The sequence below is a fragment of the Mus musculus genome, chromosome 14 (assembly GCF_000001635.26).
Source record: "Mus musculus strain C57BL/6J chromosome 14, GRCm38.p6 C57BL/6J".
In the NCBI taxonomy this organism is placed as follows: domain Eukaryota; kingdom Metazoa; phylum Chordata; class Mammalia; order Rodentia; family Muridae; genus Mus; species Mus musculus.
Window position 1 is genome coordinate 43,527,215 of NC_000080.6, and position 12,408 is coordinate 43,539,622.

At 41.5% G+C, this 12,408-nt stretch overlaps 1 protein-coding gene and 1 pseudogene across 1 annotated transcript in view; both read left to right on the forward strand.

Moving 5' to 3' along the window:
• The window catches only part of Gm21154 (predicted gene, 21154), a 276,362-nt gene that overhangs the window by 130,506 nt on the left and 133,448 nt on the right, over nt 1-12,408 (forward strand). The gene's annotated exons all lie outside the window — the stretch shown is intronic.
• On the forward strand, nt 1,387-6,072 carry Gm52137 (annotated as a pseudogene).

Here is a 12,408-nt window from a genome sequence, read left to right on the forward strand (position 1 = left end):
AGAACGTATGGTGGGAGAGAGGGAATATGGGAGGGATAGAGGAAAGGAAGAAGGAATTCAGAAAAGAAGGAAGCACAAGATAATCTCTTTTAACTCTGGAGAGCCCAAATAACTTAAATTCTAATCTCCCTATGTAGATTAAATGAACAATGGCTCCAGTCACTGTTACAATGAACTTCCACTATACTTTCAGGTATATATGATTTCTTAAAATCAGGCAGTAGGCATTTGTGGTGCATGATTTTACCTAAATCTCCCAAGGACAGCCTGGTGTATGGAGTGAGGTACAGACCAGCTAGGAATAAACACAGAAACACTGTCTCAAAAACACCATGAGAGAGAGACAGAGACAAAGACAGAAACAGAGACAGACACAGAGACAGAGAATGAGACAGAGTGAGACAGAGACAGAGAGACAGAGATCGACAGAGAAAGAGAGAAACAGAGAGACAGAGGCACACAGAAACATAATTAAGGGACACAGAGAGAGACAGAAAGAGAGCCATAATCTCACTCTGGTCTAGACTATTCCCATGAGGAGAACACAGGAGGTATTCACCTACCTTGCATTACTAATAAGATCATAAATTATTTGAACATAAACTGAGTCATGGACTGAGTTGGGAAAGATACAGCAGATCTCTGCTTTGCACACAGAAGCTTCAGTCTTGACAATATCTCTGTGAAAAAAAACCAAAACGTTGTTCTCATCACACTCAGAAGAAACTTTTGATACAAGATGGCACCCATTTACAGGTTTCTAAAAAGGAAATCTAGTTTAGTTCCTTAACTTGATAAGAGGCCTCAACCAGAAACACACACCTTAGTCAGGAATCAGGAGCATTTTCTTTAGAGAGGGAACTTTGACAGAAGATTTCCATCATTGGTTCCATTTAACCAGTTAGGTCCAAGAAAAAGAAAGCAACATTCTTTTTCTTGGTGGGAAAAATTAAATCATTGTTACACAATGATATCATTACTTACATACTAACTTAAGAGAAGGTAAAGGTAAATTATTTTAGACTTGAAGCACTTACTACTTTTAGAAATGAAGAAGTGGTTCTTAATTATTGATATTCAAATATATAGGGTTGCTATTGGGATCCAAAGTCAACCTTGACCAAGTTAGTGGATTGTGTACAAGGCCAGCATGGTCTACTTAAGACTATCTAAAATCAGCAGCCTGTCTCCCACACTTCATATTGCAAATACATAAGCCGCATGCTATCATGCTCTCTGGTTAGGAAACTATCCTAGGGAACCATTTGTTTAGAAGGCTTTTGTAAAAGGTAAGAATTACTCTGATGACATTATCTAACCCACATTGCCTTCCAAAGGCCTCATCTGTAATGGTGTAGATTGTTTCCATTCTCTTTCTACCTCACAATGAGCCTCAAATGTCAAGAAGAGATTTTCTGGCTGGTGAGAGGAGACTTTGTTGAGACCATAACAGGTGACAGGAAAACCTGCCAGTGTCCTGACAGCTCAGAAGAGACAACCCTGAGAAGATCCTCCACCATGACAGATAGTAGCAGAGAGGGAAGTGCTGGGTGTAAAGGTCATGTAAGCATCTTAATCAAGTGCAGTTGTTCTTACTAAATAATGGAGAGTTCATGAATGCCAGCTCAGTGTGACCTCTCAGGACCTTTAGTGACTGAGTCATCTCCTCCTTTCCTGTATGAATGCACTGACTGTGAAAATTATATTTTTTACTCATTTTTAGCAAAGGCTAACTTCAAGACCTGCCCAAGTACCTCTCCTCCCTGCTCCTTTCTTACTGAGGCAATGTTCTCTGGATTATTCATTGACCTCCCAGCATCAGTCTGGACTCAATATATTTTGTCCTGATCTGTCTTCTAAGCTGTTTCAATATTTGATTTCTGTGCCAATAGACCTTGTACTTAGTCTCACTTCACACTCCAGTTCCTAGGAATTTCCCCAGTCTTTCACAGTCATAGAAGTATGCAAAAGAATTCATTCACTGTTTTTTTGTTTTTTAACATTAGAACTTCATAAGTTTTAATTTTTATTCAAGGGAAAACAAAAAGTTACACAATTTGACGTAAAATTCCTCCCACATGACACATATCCTTTATGTAACACTAAACTCCCAGTTTAGTGATAAATTCATATTCTAAGAAATTCACAAAGATGATTTTGATTTGCAAGTGTGGAATATGACTGACAGTATAAGTATAAAATCACTGGGTCCAGCCATGAGTCTTGAATGCTGTGTTTTCAGGTGAAGAACATTCGACAAAGGATTCAGACTTTGGTTCAGTTTGTAAACTTTGCACAAATTTTGTTATGATAGCCTGCTGCCCACAGAGGAAATTATCCATAAACCAAAACAACCTTATAATTTATTATTATTTTTTTGTTTATGTTTTTGTTTTTTTTCAGAGCTGAGGAAGGAACCCAGGGCCTTGCACTTGCTAGGCAAGCACTCTACCACTGATCTAAATCCCCAACCCCTAGTTTATTATTTTAATGCAAGCCATTGTAACTCTTCTTTGGGTCTGAATTTTTAATCATCTGGTATGTAATGTGAACCATAACCAGGGAAAGTACACAATGCTAAATTAACATAAAACATAAGCTGTAGCAGAAGATAAGAAAGGACACCAAGAGAGGTAAAATCTGGTACAGTCTGCTTCATTGTTTTGGGGGGTTGTTTTTGACATTGTCCAAGTAATTTTTAATCTAAACCATGAGATTTCTCATCTGCTTGGTAACAGTTGTTTTCTAACACTATAATTAAAAATACTACAAAGTATAGAATAAACACTCTTGTGTTATAAACTATTTGCCACTTACTATTTTTTGAATAAATTATTTAATTAAATGAATACATGACACCAAGTGCTTGTTCCTGCAGCTATTTATTGACTATTATTTTTAGATAAGATAAGCATATTAATTACGAGCAAATAAATTGTTTTAAAGAGCATTGCTAAGTGTGAACAGTCATAAAATGGGGGAGGCTCTCACTTGTATCGTCGACTAAGAGCCTACTGATTGGTAGTGATGCTTTTATAAGTATACAATCTAATAATTTGCTTTGTGTATGTGATATATATGAAACCATAAATAAAATTTGCTCAGAAACTGGGTTTTATTTTAGAAGATGCTCTCAAACACAAAATGTGTTTTCTAAGTTAAGTTTAAAGGCATATCATTACTCTGTTTTATTATTTAATAAATTACTACAATGCATCTGTAGTAACAAACTGTTTGCAGTTTTCTATAGCAACTTTTATACCTTTAAACTTGCTTCATATTGCAACAGAATTAATTTTAAAAAGAAAAAAACCTATGGTGAAATTAGTAACATGGTCTAATATAAAATAACTCTTACAAGCAATATTTCCAATTTAAGCCGAATTTTGTTGATTTTTTCTACAAAGTACAGAAATTGCCCCTCCTGTACTTTTTTCTCTCTCTTGCTTTAAGATGTTTAAAAGTTTTGAGATCTACACATATAGATTTGGGAAAACATCAAATTATTTTCAAAGACATCTATTTTCTTTTACTCCTTGTAGAAAGTCTTGAAGACCTTTCCTCCCCTTCACCAAAATTCTCATTCTCACCTAAAGTAGCTGCATCCATTTTTTCCTCAGGTTTAAAGAGACATTCTTACAAAGGTTCAAATTTCAAAGTCCCCTTTAAAGCACTTAAATTAAGCACTCTTCTTTGTGTGTGCACGTGTCTGTTATTTTGCAGTAATTTTTAATACTGAAATTGAATCTTTATAGCTCTCCAGAAATACCTTGGTGAGCCCTCAACAGTTTCTAACCACTTAATAATTGTGACCCCGGCCGGCCCCTTCAAATAGATCCTTAAGTGTGCTTGGCCATTCCCAAACCATAGCCTCTGTCCAAACAGAAAAGACAGGGCTTTGTGAGGCAGAAAGGAAGGGAGAGAAAACAAAACAACTGTAGCTCAAGCTGAAAGTGAAAAGCTCTTGGACAGATTGGTATTTTCTTTTCTGCACTGCATCCTGCCAACCCTCTTCCCCCACACCCCACTCCTGATAAGGTCCGGTTTTTGCGTGTAGGAAAATGTTGTTATCTACCACCCCATAGAACCCCCATAAGTACTGTTGCTTTATTTTGTTTTCACCTGTCCTCATCAGGCTGATATGCCCCCCTGTGTCACCCTGTCAACACCCCAACTCTGGGGGACCTTTGTTTTTGAAACCCTGCAGACCTCCAACACTGCACCCCACTGGATCCCTTTCATGCCACTTATTTTCAGTAGTGAGATTCCCCCACTAGAGTGTTTGCAGTGAGAACCTGAAATTTTCATTTAACTTTCCCCTGCCCTAGGACCTCCCAGTTAGGAACCTATCACTGTGGAGAATAGCCAGGGCCAGGCCTGGCCTTGCTCTCTTGCTCCAAAAAGACTTTAATTTGCACACTTGCCTCGGGGTGGTTCTGGGGCCAGGAGGCTCACAGGTCCATGTCCTGCATTCACCCACTTGGTCCCCCAGCTGGGACCAAAGCCCTGAGGCCCCTGAGCCTCCCCAGCTGCCCCGCGGGTGGCGCCCTCCTCCATCCCTCCACCCTCTGCCCTCTGCAGCAGTGCCCGCCCCCTGCTCACAGAGTGCTGCAGCAGTAGTTAGTTAACCTGCTCCAAGGGGCAAACACGTGCAGGGGCAGGCAGACACTCCTGGACCGCAGGAATCGCGTGGGTGGGCTGAGTGGCGAGGGTCCCCGGCGAGGATCGGGGTGGGTGAGAGTAATGGGGTGTAGGGGGCTGTGTGGGTTTAATCTTGGGCTAAAGTTGAGACTGGGTAGGTTATGGGGGCCAGCTGGGGGGAGCTAGAGGAACCTCCCACAGCGGGGACATCAGGACACCAGGGTCCTATGCCAGCTTGAGGCCCGGAGTGAGGGAGGGCAGCGGAGAACAATGATATAGGTATAAATATTGAGCCATGACATTGACCTACCAGGCGCCTCCCCTCCCCTGTGCTCAGGGCACACTCTGGGCTGCTGGGCAAGCACCCTCTCTTCCTGTGCTGCACTCATCCCTGAGGGGCCCCAGCGACCTTTTCCTCCCTAAGACTGCATGAGCCCTGCTGGGGGGAAAAGTAACTTGATTTTTCTCCAAGAAACCTGGCCAGATTAGGAAGCCAAGGCGAGTAGAGAGGAGGAGGAGGGGATCTGGTGGAACCCAGTGGAAGTCTCCTGGGCAGTCTGATCACACTTTCTCCTTGTCCTCCTGTCTCCTCCTCCTAGGTGCAGAGATTGGGGCAGACTTTGTAATCGCTGAGGAGGGGGAAGAGGAGGGATTGGCGCTCTCTTGCAGCACCAGCAAGGTGCAGCAACTTGGCTAGGTGGAGTTTCACTGCAGCTGAGCCCGGTTTGCTCCAGAGGGCAAGGAAGGCTGTCCATCTAGCCTGGTGGCCAGTACAACTCCAGGAGTCCCTGAGGCGTGTAAGGCAGCAAGTGCGCACCCAGATTCCACTGTGCTACACCAGCAGCTTGCAGCCAGCATGGAGAAGGACAGCCTGAGTCACACTGATCAGCAGTATGAGTGCATGGCAGAGACTGGAGAAGGCGCCTGCCTACAGGAAGGTGTTCAAGGCCTGCAACCTGAAGAATGGCAGCCCCTTCCTGACTCTGAAGCACTTTGGAGTGCAGACCACTGAGGAGGGCATGCTGCTCTCCACCATCCAGGAGGTGGCGGTGCTGAGGCACCTGGAGAATTCCAGCACCAGATCATGGTCAGTTGAGCCAGGAGCACTGGCTATGGGGTACAGGAAGGTGCTGGGCAAGGGCGGCTGGTGGCCCAACTAAAGTTAAGAGTTGAGTTTCCCCAGATAAAACCGGGGACCCTGCTAGACAGAGCAGAAAAAAGCTTCCCAGCAGCCAAGCTTTTCTGAAGAGCTTTTTGCTCTGCCTGCCCCAAGGTGTCCAGGGGTATTGGGGGTCTTTTAGGGACAAAACCAGACAACCCCAGAAATGTCCCTCCAGTCCTTACTTAACTTTTCCTGTCCGTGGGGGGATTTTTGAGAGACAGAGTGAGATAGTTATCCAGCTTGCAGATTATTAGAAGGAAACTTTAAGGGTGGAGCATAATGTAAATAAAGTTTAAGAAAATGCAGGAATGTGCAAGAATGTGTTTGCCAATCACACCCAGAGTGGTGCTTTTTCATATAGTTGTAAAATGGCTTCTGAGAGTCTTAGAAGTTCTGAAGTTTACACTCTGATGCCTAGTGTTAAACATTTTTGAAAAATGTCTCTCAAGGCTGGGGTACTGGGAACACTGAACCAGGAAGATCCAGACTTCAAGACCCTCCTGAGCTACAAAAGAACCCTGTCTGAGAAAGGAAAGGGAGGAGGAGTGGGTGGTAGGGTGGAGGGGATTGCTTCTCAAAAGGTTTTCTCATTATATCATTTAGTGTCTGTGGACTGGTATGAGCTGACTTAGAATGCCTCTCTCATTGGTTAGATGTGAGTCTGTGCTTTAGATTCTAAAGCCTCTGTTTTCCCTGGAAGAGTTGTGGGTGGGTGGGGGAGGCATTCCTAACCCACTCTCCTGTGATTGAAGAGAATGGTGTTTTCTTGAAGATGCTGGGATTTCCCCATTGTGCCTTTTCTCATTCACTTTTTTAAACACATGCATAGCTGGAAGTTAAAAGGGAATGCACAGACTTTTCTACAAATTAGGTGATGAGTTAACATTCTCAGCTCTTCTCTTTAGAGGGATGATCTTGGCATCTTCATCCTGTCTTCTCATTCCTGTAGGGATTCCTTACAACAAATATGTGCCTAATGTATGCCCTGGTGCATCCCAGGCTTTATGAGCCAATAGTGTCCTACACACAGATTTGCTCTAGTTTTACGTTTCATAATCTTGAATTCTGGAGCTTTTGTCAGAATAAGACTGTACAGCCAGAGAGTTCCCATTCCACAGGTCAGTTCTGTTCGTCATCCTTATAGACTATGAATCTATTTTTGGAGAAAGTATTCCATGGCCACTGTGTGCTCCCTGAGATTCGTGTTTACTCCTTCAGGTTAGTCCAGCCTTGAGTAGACTTTGAAGGTACAGATAGAACCAGAGGCTGATGAACACCACTTCCAAATGACTAACTTGTCCAGTCACTGGTTTTTAAGCTTTCCCATGTTATTTTATTTCAGGATTATCAAATTGATTTCTTTTCTTTGATTACTGGAGATCATATCCAGACTTTGAAATAATAATCCCACTCAATCTTATATAAAAGCACTAAGATTAATGGTCCTGAAACTACTTAAACAGTTACTCAACATCCTGTAGGAAGACAAAACACAAAATTAAGTAGATATAATGGGGAACAATTTACTCCAAAAGAGAGAGCAGGGTTTGTAGAGAAGAGCAAACAGCCAGTAAGGCTCAGAAACCAGTGGGGCTCTGCAGCCTGGAAATGGGACAACAATGTATGGTTCCGTGCCATTCCTGACAGACAAGGTCAGAATTTATCCTTATCCTTAGGGAATAAGCCACCCCCAGATGAAAATTAAAATTGTTTCCTTCAACTACCTTCCCAGCACACAAAGAAACCTGTCTTAATTACACAAGGACACACAGGTTAGGAAGATTAGCCAAGACCTTCTCGTCTCATAATCTCTGGATAATTTAGAAGTTCAGTTTATTTATTATTTTTAAAATACTTTTTATTTAAATATTTTCTTTATTTACATTTAAATGTTATTCCATTTCCTGGTTTCCTCTCTGAAAACCCCCAATCCCCTACCATCTCCCCCTGCTCACTAACCCACCTACTCCAGCTCCCTGGTCCTGGCATTCCTGAACACTAGGGCATCGAGCCTTCACAGGACTAAGGGCCTCTCCTCCCATTGATGACCAACAAAGCCATCCTCTGCAAACTATGCAGCTAGAGAAATGGTTCTCTCCATATGTACTCTTGGGCTAGTGCTTTAGTCCCTAAGATCACTGGGGTACTGGTTGGTTCATATTGTTCCTCCTATGGGGCTGCAAAACCCTTCAGTACCTTGGGTCCTTTCTCTATCTACACTTCTGCAGTCCCTGTGATCAGTCCAATGGTTGGCTGAGAGCATCCTCCTCAGTATTTGACAGGCACTGACAGAGTCTCTCAGGAGATAGCTATACCAGGCTCTGGTCAGCAAGCACTTGTTGGCATCCACAATAGCACCTGGGTGTAGTGACACTATTGAGAATGGCAGACAGATGGGGCAGTCTCTCAATGACCTTTCATTCAGTCTCTGCTCCACACTTTGTCTCTCTGTCTCCACCCGTGGGTATTTTGCACCCCCTTCTAAGAAGAACCAAAGTATCCACATTTTGGTCTTCCTTATTTTGAGCTTCATGTAGTCTGTTAATTGCATCTTGGTTATTCTAAGCTTCAGGGCTAGTATCCACTTATAAGTGAGTGCATACCATGTGTGGTCTTTTGTGATTGAGTTACCTCACTCAGGATGATATTTTCTAGTTCTATCCATTTGCCTAAGAATTTCATAAATTCATTGTTTTTAATAGCTGAATAGTACTCCATTGTGTAATTACATTACATTTTCTGCATCCATTCCTCTGTTGAGGGACATCTGGGTTCTTTCCAGCTACTGGCTATTATAATAAGGCTGCTATGAAAATAGTGGAGTATGTGTCATTATTATATGTTGGAGCATCTTCTCGGTATATGCCCAGGAGTGTTATTGCTGGGTCCTCACGCGGTACTATGTCCAGTTTTCTGAGGAACCACCAAACTGATTTCCAGAGTGGTTTTCAATCATCAGTGGACTCATTTCCCAAATAACATGACATAGACTAAAAGACTCGAGAAGTAAACAGCACCCAGGATTTTGCTGCATACAGGATATGCACCTCACTGACAAAGACAGATACTACCTTAGAATTAAAAGCTGAAAAACAATTTTCCAAACAAATGTTCCCAAGAAATGAGAAGTAGGCATTCTAATATGAAATAAAATCGACTTTCAGCCTAAAGTTTTCAAAAAAGAAAAGGAAGGACACTTCATATTCATCAAAGGAAAAATCTACTGAGATAAACTGTCAATTCTGAACATCTATGATCCAATTGCAAGGGCAACCAAATCCAAAAAAGAAGTTTTACTAAAGATCAAAGCACACATTGTAACTCACACAACACTGGAGGGAGACTTCAAGTACCCCACTCTCATCAATGGTCAGATCATGGATACAGAATCTAAACAGGGACACAATGAACCTAACAGAAGTTATAAACTAAATTGATTTAACAGATATCTCTAGAACATTTCATCCTAAATCAAAAGACTATACCTTCTTCTCAGTATCTCATGGCACCTTCTACAAAATTGACCATATAATCACTCACAAAACAGGCCACAAGAGATACAAAAAATTGAAATAATTTGATGCAACCTATCAGATCACCACGGACTAAGACTGGTCTTCAATAAAAACTAAAACAACAGAAAGCCCACATACACATGGAAGCTAAACAATGCTTTCCTCAATTATAACTTGGCCAAGGAAGAAATGAAGAAAAAAATTAAAGACTTTTTCGAATTTAGTGAAAACAAAGTACAACACACCCAAACTTATGGGACACAATAAAAACCATGTTAAGTGGAAACTCATAGCTCTGAGTACCTCCTAAAAGACACTGGAGAGAGTATACACTAGAAGCTTGACAGAACATCTGAAAATTCTAGAGCAAACAGAAGCAAATATACCCAAGAGGAGTAGATGGCAGGAAATAATCAAACTCGGGGCTGAAATCAACCAATCAACCAAACAAACAAAAAACAAAAAACTATACAATGAATCAAAAAACAAGGAGCTGATTCTTTGACAAAATCAACAAGATAGAGAATCCCTTATCCAGACTAACCTGATGGCACAGAGACAGTATCCAAATTAACAAAATCAGAAATATAAAAGGAGACATAATGACAGAAACCAAGGTAATCAAAAAAAAGAAAATCATCAAATCCTACTACAAAGCTGTAGTCAACGAAACTGGAAAATCTGTATGAAATGGACAATTATCTTAACAGATACCAGGTACCAAAATTAAATCAGGATCAGATAAACCATGTGAACTGTCCTATAACCCCTAAAGAAATAGAAGCAATGGGTAAAATCTCCCAACCAACAAAAGCTCGGGACCAGATGGGTTTAGTGCAGAATTCTTTCAAACATTCAAAGAAGACCTAATACCTATTCCCTTCAAACCATTCCACAGAATAGAAACAAAAGGAATAATATCCAATGTGCTCTATGGAGCCACAGTTACACTGATACCAAAGCCACACAAAGACCCAACGAGGAAAGAACTTCTGAATTTCACTTATGGATACCAGTGCAAAATTATGTATTTCATTTCTCAAAAACCAAATCCAAGAACAAATAATGAAGATCATTCATCATTATCAAGTGGACTTCATCCCATGGATGCAGGGATGGTTCCATATACAGAAATCCATCTGCATAATCCACTACCTAAAAAATCTCAAAGAAAAACACTACATGATCACTTCATTATATGCTAAGAAAGCATTTGACAAAATTCAACATCGATTTATGATAAAAGTCTAGGGAAGATCAGGAATTCATGGCCCATACCTAAACATAGTAAAATCAATATACAACAAACCTGTAGCCAACATCAAAATAAAGGGAGAGTAACTGGAAGCAATCCCACTAAAATGAGGGAGTAGACAAGGCTGCCTTCTAAGTCCCTACCTATTCAATATTGTACTCAGAGTCCTAGCCAGAGCATATAGAGAAGAGAAAAAGACAAAGGGATACAGATTGGAAAGGAAGAAGTTAAAAATACCACTATTTGCAGACGATAGGATCATATACTTAACTGACCACAAAAGTTCCACCACAGAATTCCTTCTTTTTTTCTTTCTTCTATTTTTAAAAAGAGACAGGGTTTCTCTGTGTATCCCTGGTTGTCCTGGACTCACTTTATAGACCAGGCTGGCATGGAACTCAGAAATCTATCTTCCTCTGCCTCCTGAGTGCTGGGATTAAAGGTGTGTGTCACCACACCAGGCTAAACTCCAGATTTTATTCCTCTCCTGGTCCACCCCCATACCATATCCCATACCACCACCCCTAACCCCCTGTGTCCACAGAATGTCCCCACCCCCACGCCCACCAAACCTTTGAACTCTCTAGGGCCTCCATTCTCTTGAGGCTTATGTGAATTTTCTCTGACTGAATTCAGACCTGGCAGTCCTCTGCTGTATATATTTTGGGGGCCTCATAACAGCTGTTGTATGCAGCCTGGTTGGTATTGCAGTGTCTGAGAGATCTCCACGGTCCAGGTTTACTGAGTGTTCTTGTCCTCCAACAGGGTTGCCCCCCAGCTCCTGAGCTTCATCCAGCTTTCCAACAACAGGGGTTAGCAGCTTTCCATAATTCAACCACAGGGGTCAGCACACAACCAATGGTTAGAAGAACTGACCACCAGAGAACTGCTCAACCTGATATACAACTTCAGTACAGTGGCTGGATATGAATTATATCAAACAAATTAGTATCCTTATTTTACTCAAAAAAATAAACAGCCTGAGAAAGAAATTAGGGAAACCACATCCTTCTCAATAGTCATAAACAAAAGAAAATACCTTGAAGGAGACTCTAACCAGGCAAGTGAAAGATCTGTATGACAAGAACTTCAAGTCTCTGAAGAAAGAAATCAAAGAACATGTCAGAATGTAGAAAGATCTCCCCTTCTCATGGATTGGCAGGATTAATATAGTAAAAATGGCCATCATGCATCTACACATTCAATGCAATCCCCATCAAAATTCCAAATCAATTGTACTTATACTTAGAAAAGCAATTAGCAAATTCATTTAGAATAACAAAATAAAATGTCATAGAATGGTGAACAAAAGAGTCACAGGAGGAAATGTGGAGACAAGCTGTGGAACTGAGACTGAAGCAAAGGCCATCCTGAGAATTCCCACCTGGGGATCCATTCCATATACAGACACCAAACTCAGACACTATCAAAGATTGCAAGAAGTGTTTGATGACAGGAGCCTGCTACAGCTGTCTCCTCAGAAGCTCTGCCTGAGACTGATGAATACAGAGACAGATGCTTGCAGCAAACCTTTGGAATGAGCATAGGGTCCCCAGTTGAGGAGTTAGAGAAAGGATTGAAGGAGCTAAATGGGTTTGCAACAATTGGAAGAACAACTATGTCAAACAACCAGATACCCCAGAGCTCACAGGAACTAAACCACCAATCAAAGAGTACACATCGAGCAACCCAAGGCTCTAGCTACATATGCAGCAGACAATAGCCTTGTCAGACATTAATGGGATGAGAGGCTCTTGTTCCTTTGAAGGCTCAATGCCCCAGTGTAGGGGAATGCCAGGGCAAGGAGACAGCAGTGTTTGTGTGAGTGGGGAACT